General features: G+C 37.5%; 1 protein-coding gene across 1 annotated transcript in view; it reads left to right on the top strand.

The window, feature by feature from the left end:
- LOC127977424 (genetic suppressor element 1-like) overlaps positions 1–12324 on the top strand; it is an 870445-nt gene that overhangs the window by 461167 nt on the left and 396954 nt on the right. The window lies entirely within an intron of this gene.

Here is a 12324-nt window from a genome sequence, read left to right on the forward strand (position 1 = left end):
AGTGTCAGTACTATGACATGGTCTAAATCCTGACTGGAAATCCTCACATATACCATTTTTACTCTAAGAAGGAATATAATTGTGAGGATACCACCTTTTCTAGTATATTGGACAGAATAGGGAGATTCGGGATTGGTCTATAATTAACTAGTTCTTTGGGGCCAAGTTGTGTTTTTTGATGAGAGGCTTAATAACAGCCAGTTTGAAGGTTTTGGGGACATATCCTAATGACAATGAGGAATTAATAATAGTCAGAAGAGGATCTATGACTTCTGGAAGCACCTCTTTTAGGAGCTTAGATGGTATAGGGTCTAGCATACATGTTTTTGGTTTAGATGATTTAACAAGTTTATACAATTCTTCCTCTCATATAGTAGAGAATGAGTGGAACTGTCTGATGCGATCCTGTAGCTGACGGCTGAATGGTTGCAATTTTATCTCTAATAGTATCGATTTTAGAAGTAAAGTAGTTCATAAAGGCATTACTGCTGTGATTTTGGGAAATGTCAACACTTGTTGAGGCTTTATTTTTCGTTAATTTAGCCACTGTATTAAATAAATACCTGGGGTTATGTTTGTTTTCTTCTAAAAGAGAAGAAAAGTAACCCGCTCTAGCAGTTTTTAATGCTTTTCTGTAGGATTGGCCAACCAAGCAATATGAAATACCTCTAGTTTTATTTTCCTCCAGCTGCGCTCCATTTTTCGGGCTGCTCTCTTAAGGGTGTGAGTATGCTCATAGTATGCTCATGGTGTCATACTGGTTTCCTTAACCTTCCTTAAGCGTAAAGGAGCAACTGTATTTAAAATGCTAGAAAAGACAGAGTCCATAGTTTCTGTTACATCATCAAGTTGTCCTGAGGTTTTGGATATGCTAAGGAATTTGGAGACATCAGGAAGATAACTTAAAAAGCAGTCTTTTGTGGTAGAAGTGATGGTTCTTCCATACTTGTAACAAGAAGTAGAATTTACAATTTTGGTTACATGAAGTTTGCACAAAACTAAATAATGATCTGAGATATCATCACTAGGCTGCATTATTTCAACACTATCAACATCAATTCCATGTGACAGTATTAAATCTAGAGTATGATTTCGACAATGAGTGGGTCCTGAAACGTTTCATCTAAACCCAATAGAGTTCACAATGTCTATAAATGCTGATCCCAATGCATCTTTTTCATTATCAACATGGATATTAAAATCACGAACTATTAAACTTTATCTGCAGCCAGAACTAACCCGGATGTAAAATCACCAAACTCTTTAATAAAGTCTTCATGGTGCCCTGGTGGTCTGTATACAGTAGCCAGTACAAACATAACAGGGGATTTATCATTAACATTTGTTTATACTTGAAGCCTGCCCTCTGAGAAATCCTGAAAAAAAATTGTTATAAATTGAAGCAACACCTCCCCCTTTGCCTTTTAGACGCGCTCATGTTTATAATAGTAATATTCGGGGGTGGACTCATTTAAAATAATGTAATCATCAGGTTTTAGCCAGGTTTCTGTCAAACAGAGCACATCTAGATTATGATCAGTGATCATATTATTTACAAAAAGTGTTTTTGGAGAAAGGGATCTGATATTCAATAAGCCAAGCTTTATCATGTGTTTATCCATATCGCATCTGAGTTTTATTTGTTGAACCTCAATTAAATTGTTAATCTTAACTTGGTTTGGACGTTTTTTGTATTTTCTAGTTCGGGGAACAGACACAGTCTCTATAGTGTGATATCTAAGGGAAAGAGCCTCTATGTGCTGACAATTAGCTGACCTCTGTGATAGTGTGTATGTACAGATGAAGGAAAGGGTGGGACAATGTCTGCTTGCGGTTGGTTTGCTGGATCAGTAGTGTGTGGCACTGTGATCAATAGAAGGGCAGAGCAGAGAGAAGCTGTGTAATAGTCAGGTCAGCCATTCTGACAGCCATTACTGCTACTTCTTTTAATAGAGTAGCACCTGTGTGTGTGTGTGTTCTGGTATATATGGTTAATGAGGGCACAAATTTGCATTCTTGCTACTTGTACTGTGTTAGGCTAACTGAGACTTGTCAAAGTCTTTTGCATATCATTGCTCTTTTGTTGATTTTGATTGCTCCTATTGTCCTGATCTGTATGTTGCTTTTAGGGCTGTCACTTTTGAGAAAAATCAAATTCGAACGGATATCGAATATCGTGCAATGTATTCAAATATATTCTACTACCTACCCCCCTCCCCTCCCCGTGCATAAAAAAACCCACCGTAGCCTAATGGAGATTCAAGCACAAATGTTTTAACAGTGACAGTCATAAACAGTACTGTCTGGATTATTATTTTTTTTACTTAATGTTTGAAACAGCAGATTGTCAACTTGTATGAATATCAACTTATATGAAGTGCCACTATGCATATCCCACAACATTAGGCTAAATGAAAAAAAAGAAAAAACGATTCAGAACTGGATATTTTATTTATAGTTCGATTACTTTGGATATAAGCATCTGCTAAATGACTAAATGTAAATGTACATGTGTACAGAGTGACATAGGTACTACAACATAAACATGGTTAAGACACTTCCTGTGTCCCTGTAAAATTGCTAGTAGTTTTCTGTAAGGGGATGGTTTACGTGTCGTATTGGTGTTCGGTGTAATAATACAGGTTGTTCAGTATAAAAACCATTATGCATCCATATAAACCACTTTCTCTGATAAAAGTTTGCTGTATCTGTATGTGTCTGTAAAAAGCCAAATCTTTCCTGATCTGTACTGCAGACAGTGTGAATGACTCTGAAAACTGTTTGATGTTATGAAGAGTAAGACAAACAGTGAGCCAGTTTTCTGTGTGTATGTGTACTCACCCTGAAATCATCCTAGGTGTATAAGACTTTCTCCTTTCAGACAAATTCAGCTGAAGTTATTTAAAAAATTGTCTTTGATCTTTCAAGCTGCTTGATACCACTCATCGGGTGTTGCACTGCATCGGTCCTTGAGAAGTTGAATAAAAGCTTATCCATTAAAAAAAAAGAAAATTCACACCGGGGGGTGAACAAAGGCCTTCTGTAGCAAATTCTATGCGTTTTTTAAAGAAAAATATCTGTATTCAAAACGTAATAATCACTTTGATCTAGCTAGTTCTGGGGGAATGATGTATGAGGTCAACTTTGTGCATGCGCCACTCAGAAGTGACGTACATGGAACACAGTGGAAAGATCAAAATAAAGCAATGGTCACTAATTAGAAGTAAAAAAAAAAAAAAAAAGAAGAAGAATATCAGAGGGTTTTGGATATAAACTAAGAGGAGACTGGTTTTCCTTGGCTTAAGTAAGGAAACTTTGCTTACTTTGCTACTGTTAACAAATGTTGGTTTTTTACAAGACTCATCGGCACATGAGCAACGCTGACCACATATGTCATTCCCCGGATTTGCTTCCGTAAAAACCAGTTGAACCCATCAAAATCAGTGATAATATCTACACTGAACTACACTCCATTACAATTCCTGAATGTACAAAACATTTAAAAATATATTTTCACATTCAGAGGAAAAGAGAACATATAACATAGCCCTAAATTGTTGAAAAAAATGAATACAGAAATACTTAATTAATTATTTTTTTATGTTCTTGTTTAACATTGATAATTTGTTTTGGGTTAGTAATTAATTCTTGATAATTTGGTTTCCATTTTTCAAACTGTAGATTTGTAAACCCTTGGTTAATGCTCAATGGCTTAATATGCATATATCTAAATGGTGATTAACATTGTTTGAGGCACAGAGCTAATTAACCTACCTCTTTTTGAAAAGGATTGCCTTAGCCCTGGGTTAAAATGTTAAGCTTAGTGTGAAAGATAAATGCTCTATACACATATGCAAAAGTGAAAGTTGTGTCATTTGCCAAGTATGGTAAATCATACTCAGAATTGGTGCCCTGCATTTAACCCATCCAAGTGCACACATACACAGCAGTGAGAAGTGAACACACAGGGTATTGAGGGTGAAAGAGAGCACTGTTCATTAACCCCCCACCCACCTACAACCCCTGCCAGCACGAGACTTGAACCAGTGACCTTTGGGTTACAACTCCAAATCTCTAACCATTAGGCCACAGCTGCCCCTCAATATATGCAATATAATATGATTTTATGAAAAATTATATATGATAAGAAGATTGCTACCTTGAGGGCTGATGTGAGGGTTCTGGAGCAGGGTAGATCAGAGGCAGATGTTCTCTTTTTCTTTTGAGTTCTTAATTAATTCATTGATTTATTCAGGGCCCACTCACTGCCCACAGCCTTGTCTCCAGTGTATTGTAATGAATTTAAAAGTAGTAAGAGAAGAACCTTCAAAAGCAGGTTGAAGCTTAAGCCCTTTATTCAATTAAGAGAAAGCTGTGCCAAGCCTGAGCCAGAAAGAGACAGACGGATGTACATTACAGGATGTGTGGGGAGATTTTGACACTTTAGACTCCAGGCTGAGATGAACGTTACTTTAAACTGTGGAATATGAAATGTAAATGTGTGTTTTTGGAAAAATCCTAACAGCATTTACCAGGTCATGAATGTTTAATGTCATAATGAATAAGCCTACTTTGCATACATTATGATCTCTCTTTCTCTGGCTTTTGGTGTTGTGTTACAGAACATGTTGGCTTTAGAAACAACACGATATTTAGAATGCTGTTACATGAAAAGGACAAAAGAAGAGTAACTGTATTCTGTTACAATTCAGATTACAGATATGCTTTGTGACAGTGTGGGGCTTACTAGTGGGACAAAAATGTTCAATGTGTAATAACCAAATAAATTAGGCTGGTGTCATTAGGAGGGAATACTGCAAGCACACTGTAGGTGACATGGGGTTCTATTGTTCTCGCACATTAAATACATATAGTCTCCATTTCCCTAAATCAAACTAAATAAGAAACAACTTTTTCACATGATCAAAAACACCATACAGGAATTCCAGCAATGTCCAGAATCCTAAAAAATGGGACAACTAAAAAACAAGAGTTAAAATTTTCAGGGTTACTGTCCTACATCAAGGATTATTATTTCTGTGCCCTTGGAAGTATAGTGCCACATGGGATTTAGAACGTTCAGTGACATCACATATCTCCCAAATTCAAACTGTGCTTTCACGCTTTGGCTGGCACTTCTCTGCACTCCAAATACGAGTTTGTAAAATATTTGTCTGCAGTTTAGCGCCATCTGCTGTCAGAGAGTGAATGCGCTTTCATTCAGCTCGTCCCTCACATGTTCCTCCATGTGTTTCTCATGCTTGCTTGTTTACATCAGAGCGCACAGAGTCTTTCAAGCAGCAGACAGCGGTGTTGTGCATTTTGACCAGTTGATGGGAATAGTATTCTTAAAATGCATTCCAAATTCTGAATAATTTGTAATATATAATTATTTAGAAGTGCCTAACGATAACATTATTGTGCATATTCATTACCGTAATATATCACATTACCGAATACTGGCACAAGTCTAGTTTTGGAGTAGTTTTGAGAAGCAAGTGGGCAGGATTTGTTTTGAAAACCTAGCAATCCTGGAGATGTACTGTACTTCTAATCACAGGCGCCTTTACTGCGCCTTTACTGATGAGATGCGCATGAAAATTGCATTTGATTTTTTTGTACAGCCCTACCATCTAGTTAACAAAGCTAAACAGCGTTGGCCTTTGTGTAATGAGTTACAGAAACTGTTAAACGCAGCAACTTAAAAAATAAAATACACTTACCGGTTGTGATCCATACACAACGCCTTCTCCAGAGAAAGAGGGAACTGCTCCATCTTTCAAGAATAATCTTTGTACGTATCCGGCATTAAAATGATTGAGATTGAGGAAGCTGTCCTCAGCAAAATGTGCTGCACATAGTTAAACATAAATTGTAACCATTGTTCTCTAAGTACAGCATCCCTGGAAAGGGTAAACAAAGGTGATTGGACTCCGAGATGAAAATAACAGCGTTTCGACGACATGGCGACAAACACACTCTACAAACGCAACTCTTCCTCTTCTCCATTGGAGCACAACAAGACCATGCCCCTTTTTTGTGTATTCCTGTGGGCAGAGGTTAGTCAAAAAACTGTTCTAGTGACATCATTACTGAAGAAAGTTGAGGGATGTAGTCCAAACTGGTAGTTCGATGTAGGCGAATTCTGTTAAATAAAATATCTCACTTGGCATTGAACTTTGAGCTTGATATTATTTATACTCTAACAACATTAAAAACTAACTGAAGTTTCAAACATGGGATCACAAAGAATTGGACCTTTAATATAATTTAAACGGATGAGTTATAAAAAAAAATCACCCCCCTAACAGTTGTCATGAAGGGTAAAATTATCTATATAGACCAAAATATTTTTTTTTTGCACCAGACTGTAAATATGTTTTCTCTGCTGTAAAGTTGGGCATTTTAACACGGGGAGTCTTGCCGCTCGTGTGTCACATGACAAGCATAATGCGTCACCATGGAAACAATACGGGGATTCGTTATAAAATAATGGTCGCTTAAAAGAAAACTCACCCTGGAGGGACAGCTAGAATATTTTAAACTCACCAGTGAAAGGGTTTATTTCCTTATGTTTAAATCCATTTTGAAGATTTTTCTCATATATTAGCTCAGAAAATGTGAGAAAAATATCTCAAGAGTCCATTTGAACCTGGTAATTAGTCATTTGTACTGAATATTTTTTTTTCAATAACCCTCCCATTTCTAGTTGGTGTGGCTATCCAGTAGGAATGCAGATAGAAGATTAAATCCATAACATTGTATGCCACATTTTTAAGGATTATTTTGTCAGCTGAATCTGCTCTCCATGTTGACATGAAGGCTAAAGTCTTTTTAGATTGATGAACAAGCTGACATCTTGTGTTTATACACATATACACACACAGATGATCTGTTGCACAGGAGAGTGTTCTAATGTTTTGACAAAACTTCCCCAGGGAAGTGCGGTCAAGTTACTTGAGAAATGGGTGGCTCCCTTGAATGTCATAGGGAAAGACAGCCCTGCATTTCCTCTCTCTAATCCACTTGCAGAAAAAAGAAAAAAGTGCTAGGGCATGGCCCCATCAGAAATGCAAAAGTTGTTCAGTAAAGTTCAAATTTAAATTCTCTGCTATGTATTTATTTGTTCTGACACTGCTTTTATACCTTCAGGACAGAGCAGAAGTAAAATGGCAGATACTCACAGCAACCAGCTGTTGCTTTGACTTGTTTCAATGTGTATAAATTTTTATCACTTTATTATACTATCTATGAATACACCATACAGTCATAGCAGGGTCATTCCTATGTTCCCAGAGACCTATGTTTCCAGGGTCCTGTGTTCCCCAAATTTCTATGGCAATTATAAACATAGGACAAAGTAACTATGTTCTCAAGGTCCCATGTTCCTAATGGCAAATAATGAATACATGACAAAGGATGTTCCCAGGGTAGGTGTTAGGCATGGAACATTGGTTTAACCCTGGGAATATGCTGAAAGTAGAGCAGACATCTCGACTGAGATATTACACGTTATATAGGATTCAGACCATGGGATGGACCGTTAAACTTTTATGGATACCAGCTGAAATATCCACCTTTTTCCTGATGTTATTATTTCGTGTCCTATCATATTATTTTAATCTGTTATCTTTGTTAAGAACACACTGTTTTGTACTGCAAACAATTTTACCGTTTACTGCACGTTGTTATTCTCCTCGTTATTTACCTATAATGGCTAATGAAACGGAAGTCTCACCCATAGGCTTATTTCCACGCTGAGGAAAAAGGTGGAAGACTGAAAAAAATATATAAACATAAATATGAAATATATGAAGACAGTATCCTATAATTAAATAACAAATGAGGAGCAAATAGATGAGGAGGGTAAAACAGGTAGATGGTTTTATGATATTCAAAGAAACATAAGGTCATGCAGAGTAACACAATAGAGAAGCCGAATAGACTAGAGCAAAGATTTGTTTAGATCAAGAACATAATCATAAATATACTGTAACAATAAATATATAGTTCTAAAAATAATTTTCAATATTAAAAGAATAGCAGAGTCCACACCACAACTGTAGCGATAACCCTTGATCATTTAATGATAACATTCTCGAGAATTTAAAGCGGCAGTCGAACATGCGCTTAGAATAAACATGATATATTCCAGTGGTTTGGATGGTAATGTAGTTATCATTCTTTGTGTAAACGACCCTTAACACACAAAGAAATAGAAGAGAAGAAACAGTAATCTCCACATTTAGGGTCAGACATACAGCTCCTAATAGCACACTGTGCAAAATTAGGAAAAATTATACAGGAAAATGTGATGACGATCTGTCCCAAATATGAAAATGAAAGGAAGAAACCTATTTCTAAACTTAAGAAAAATAAAATACATTGTGAAATAACAAATATTTCTGGACTTAAAGGATATAATGAACTCTCTCTTGAATTGAGAATCCCAGATGGGGGAGAGGATGTGCTGCCCCCTGCTGGTCATTTAACCGAATCTCGCATCGAGTCATAATACTTTGTATTGCGCTATTCAATACATATTGCTTCAAAGCTGCTTCACGGGAATTATATTGTAACGTTTGTATTGCGTAATATACATTACATAGGCTATATTACACTACACATATATTATGATCATATAGCCTACTTATCTCCAGTTTAGTGTAGTTTTCTTGTTTTGTTGTTGATATCTCATTTGTATGAATATATTAGTTATTAGTTAAAAACTGTGGCACTTAACCCTGAGAGCAGGTGCTCGTTACCCCTCCCTCTTCTCCTTACTCTGTTAAAGTGTTATCTAATGAATATTAATGTAGTCACGTTGATGTAGCTACGTAGCGTGCTGTCAAGCACCTCACTGGCTGTAGGAGGATTGGTTACGTCGTTCCCCTAAGGCAGCAAACTCCTCACGTAAGCCCTGCCCACATCAGACAGGAAGCTCCTCCCCTCACCGGCTCCGCTCGGCTCTCCGTCGACGAGTGTGTAAACAATGTCCTGCCGAGTGCTGTGATACGATGGATAAACGCGTCTCCTTTCCATTTATAAGACGGAAATAGGATTTTTACTCTCTTTACAGGTGAGAAGATTGTATGTTTATTTATGTATTGTAGCGCTTTTAAAGACTGAAAGTGTAAATGGTGGCTTTATATAAGGGAGAGAGAATGAACCGTCGCAGTATTAAGAGAGTCAGCGCTCAACGAGAGTGGCGTAATGTGTGTGCGTGCTGGAGCGGGTGTGTATTGTTTAATGTGTGTGTTTGCTTTCATTACGCAGACGAATAAACATTATCTCTCAGTAGGGTCTAACTGGCTTTATTCTTTCTCAAAACAATCATAAAAAGAGTAGCGATTATTAGAGTCATAGCCATGGTTGTGTCTCAAAACATAGTCAGCTCCCTTTCTAGACAGCAGCAGTTAAGGGCATCACGAATCAGCGACTGATGAAGCTACTATGATGCAGCCTTCTATGATTAGAGTTTACAGCCCAGATATTCTACTAACTTAGTTGCACTAACATTTATCATTTATCATTAGCGTATATTCAAGATCATTACGTTTTCATTGCGTGAATGGAAATCTAATAAACATGTCTAACAAACTGTTTTTTTTCTATGCTTCTTAAAGTTATCTATCTATCTATCTATCTAAGCCAAAGTCCATGCCCTCATTTATAATTACATACATACACACCTGGGCTTTTGGGCCATGTGCCCTGATCATATACAGAATGAGTCTCATAATAATCCTGCAGTGCATAATTTGGTAAATGCTTAGTTATGTTTGTTTGTGGAAGGCAGAGCCTCTTCAGATTTAATTTATTATTTTATTCCAATAACTAGTAAATGTCCTGTGTTGTAATGCTGTTTGTCACTTTTTGAATATGATGACAATTTGTCGGCAGTAAAAGGCAGCTGTGGATCTAGTAAAAGTAATTAAGCCTGCCGCTGTAATCTCTGGTGTTTACATTCAGTACCTAAAGAAAAAGGCTCACCCAGTTTTGCATGTCCTCATCACTAACTCTCAAAGCCATGACCTTACTCTCAGTATGAATGGTTGCAGAACAGCACTTCGAAACAGCTTACTTGATGAGATGTACACCAGAACTTCAGGCGGATTTGATTGTAATGAGGCTGTGTCCCTGCCAAGTTTTTATGGACAACAGATTTTCAGGAATAATTGAGATGGGTATTCTCTTCAGGTGCCCACGTGGGTCCTCATGCCTGTTGACAGACATTCTTGTGTAGAAAGATCAACAGGAAGTGGCAGAGCAGCTATGTCAACATGTCGTAAAGCACCTGTGTGCTGTGGGCTGTTGCAGAGGGCAAATCCTTGTCACCTCCCTCTTGCTCCTTTTTTTCATGTACTGCTTATGGAACCAAATGAGTGCTCTCATCTGTGTCCTGTGGTCTCTGAGCACACTACCTCTATGTCTCTTCACATAGTACTGTATATCGCACATTGCTAGCAGACTGGAATTTCTAGATCTAGAAAATGGGATTCTTACAGAATGGCCATTTGTTACATCAGTTAAGACCTTCACATTCCTACCTTATTTTGCAACATGGAAGTAAGCTTTTTTGCTATGAATGTGCAAGATATCCATTTAATCAGCAGATATACATGTAAATTGCTAAGAGAATAACAAAATTCAGTAAAAGGTAAAAAGGGTTTGCACTACAAACCCTTGTGTTAAAAACAATATGATAACAAATACGAGTTTTCAATATAAAGCAGTTTTTGGTACAGCTGAAGTAACTGTAAATGGATGACACTTGAAGCCTCACACTAATAAGTTACAGATGGCTTGAAGGATGTCCTGCTCCTGAAGGGCCAGTTTCCAGCCTTCCCCAACACACCTGCCTAGTCATCCTGAAGGCCTTGATTAGATGGTCCAGATGTGTTTGTTTACTTAGGGTTAGAGCTAAACTTTTAAGGAAGGTGGACTTCCAGAAGCAGTATTGGACACCCCTGAGACATATGCTGAAAGTAAAGTGATACTTCACCCCAAAAATAACATTTATTCATTAATCACTTAGCCCCATGTCGTTCCAAATCTGTAAAAGCTTTGTTCATCTTCAGAACACAATTTAAGATATTTTGGATGAAAACCGGGAGGCTTGTGACTGTCACATAGACTGCCAAGTAAAATATACAGTCAAGGTCCAGAAAAGTATGAAAAGCATCGTCCCAGCAGTCCCTCAAAAATAATGACTTTATTCAGCAATTTGTCTTCTCTGTCTCTCCCCATATCACCATAGCGTAGGCTGCGTACACTCTTCTGTGTCAGGCACGCCACAAGGATTTCAGATCAATGCGTAAATACACATGGAAAACAGTGCATCCTTGTGGTGCAGCTTTTCATACTTTTCTGGACATTGACAGTGTATTTCACTTGGCAGTCTATGGGACAGTCAATAGCCTCCTGGTTTTCATCCAAAATATCTTAAATTGTGTTCCGAACATGAACAAAGCTTTTACAGGTTTGGAACAACATGGGGGGTAAGTGATTAATGACAATATTTTGGGGTGGATTATCCCTTTCAGCTTATTTACTCAATATATACAAAAAAATGTTTGGCAACATGAAGCAACAATTTGCTGTAATGCTGAAAATGTCACTTTGAATAGTGAAATGCAAGCAGATGAGCTTTCTGCAGTGGAAACATTGTTTTGTATATTTCACACCTCAAGCCTCACTTTCTTGTTTTAACCGCGAGGCACTTTTTGACAAAGTTCTTCTTTTCTTCTTTGTATTTATGTTTAATGTTCTGTGATGAGTCTCAACAGATATCTACAGTTTGCATGAATTTGGTAGGATGCAGTGTTTTTTTTTATTTATTTTTTTTTACTTTCATTCATCCAACCATTGAATGTCAGCTGTTATATGAAAAACAGAAATGACAAGAAACTATAGGGCAGAACCATGTGCTTTCATAACACCTACCTTCATACTCTCCACTGTAACCGAAAACACTGTTCTGTGGTTATGCTTTTAGTTTCATACTGTCTTTCTATCTTTTTCCCTCATGTAGTCTTCACTGTCATGTGTGATAGCGCCCTCTGGGGGTTGTGTTTGACTACACTGGGGACACACACTTATTTTCTCATTTTGTGTGGCTGTACCAAACCACATAGAGTAGGTATGAATAGAAACCCAGCTAAGTGAGCACTTTTCTGTGCAAGCTGTAGCTAGAAGACAGTAACACAACAGACCACACGCGTGCTCAAGCAACCGTCAGTTACATATCGTTCAATCTCATGATGACCTCAGCTCACAGAGAGAGTGAACTCTGATTTGCCTATCCGCCCTAGTCAAATACAG

The sequence above is a fragment of the Carassius gibelio genome, chromosome B18 (genome assembly GCF_023724105.1).
Source record: "Carassius gibelio isolate Cgi1373 ecotype wild population from Czech Republic chromosome B18, carGib1.2-hapl.c, whole genome shotgun sequence".
Taxonomy (NCBI): Eukaryota; Metazoa; Chordata; class Actinopteri; order Cypriniformes; family Cyprinidae; genus Carassius; species Carassius gibelio.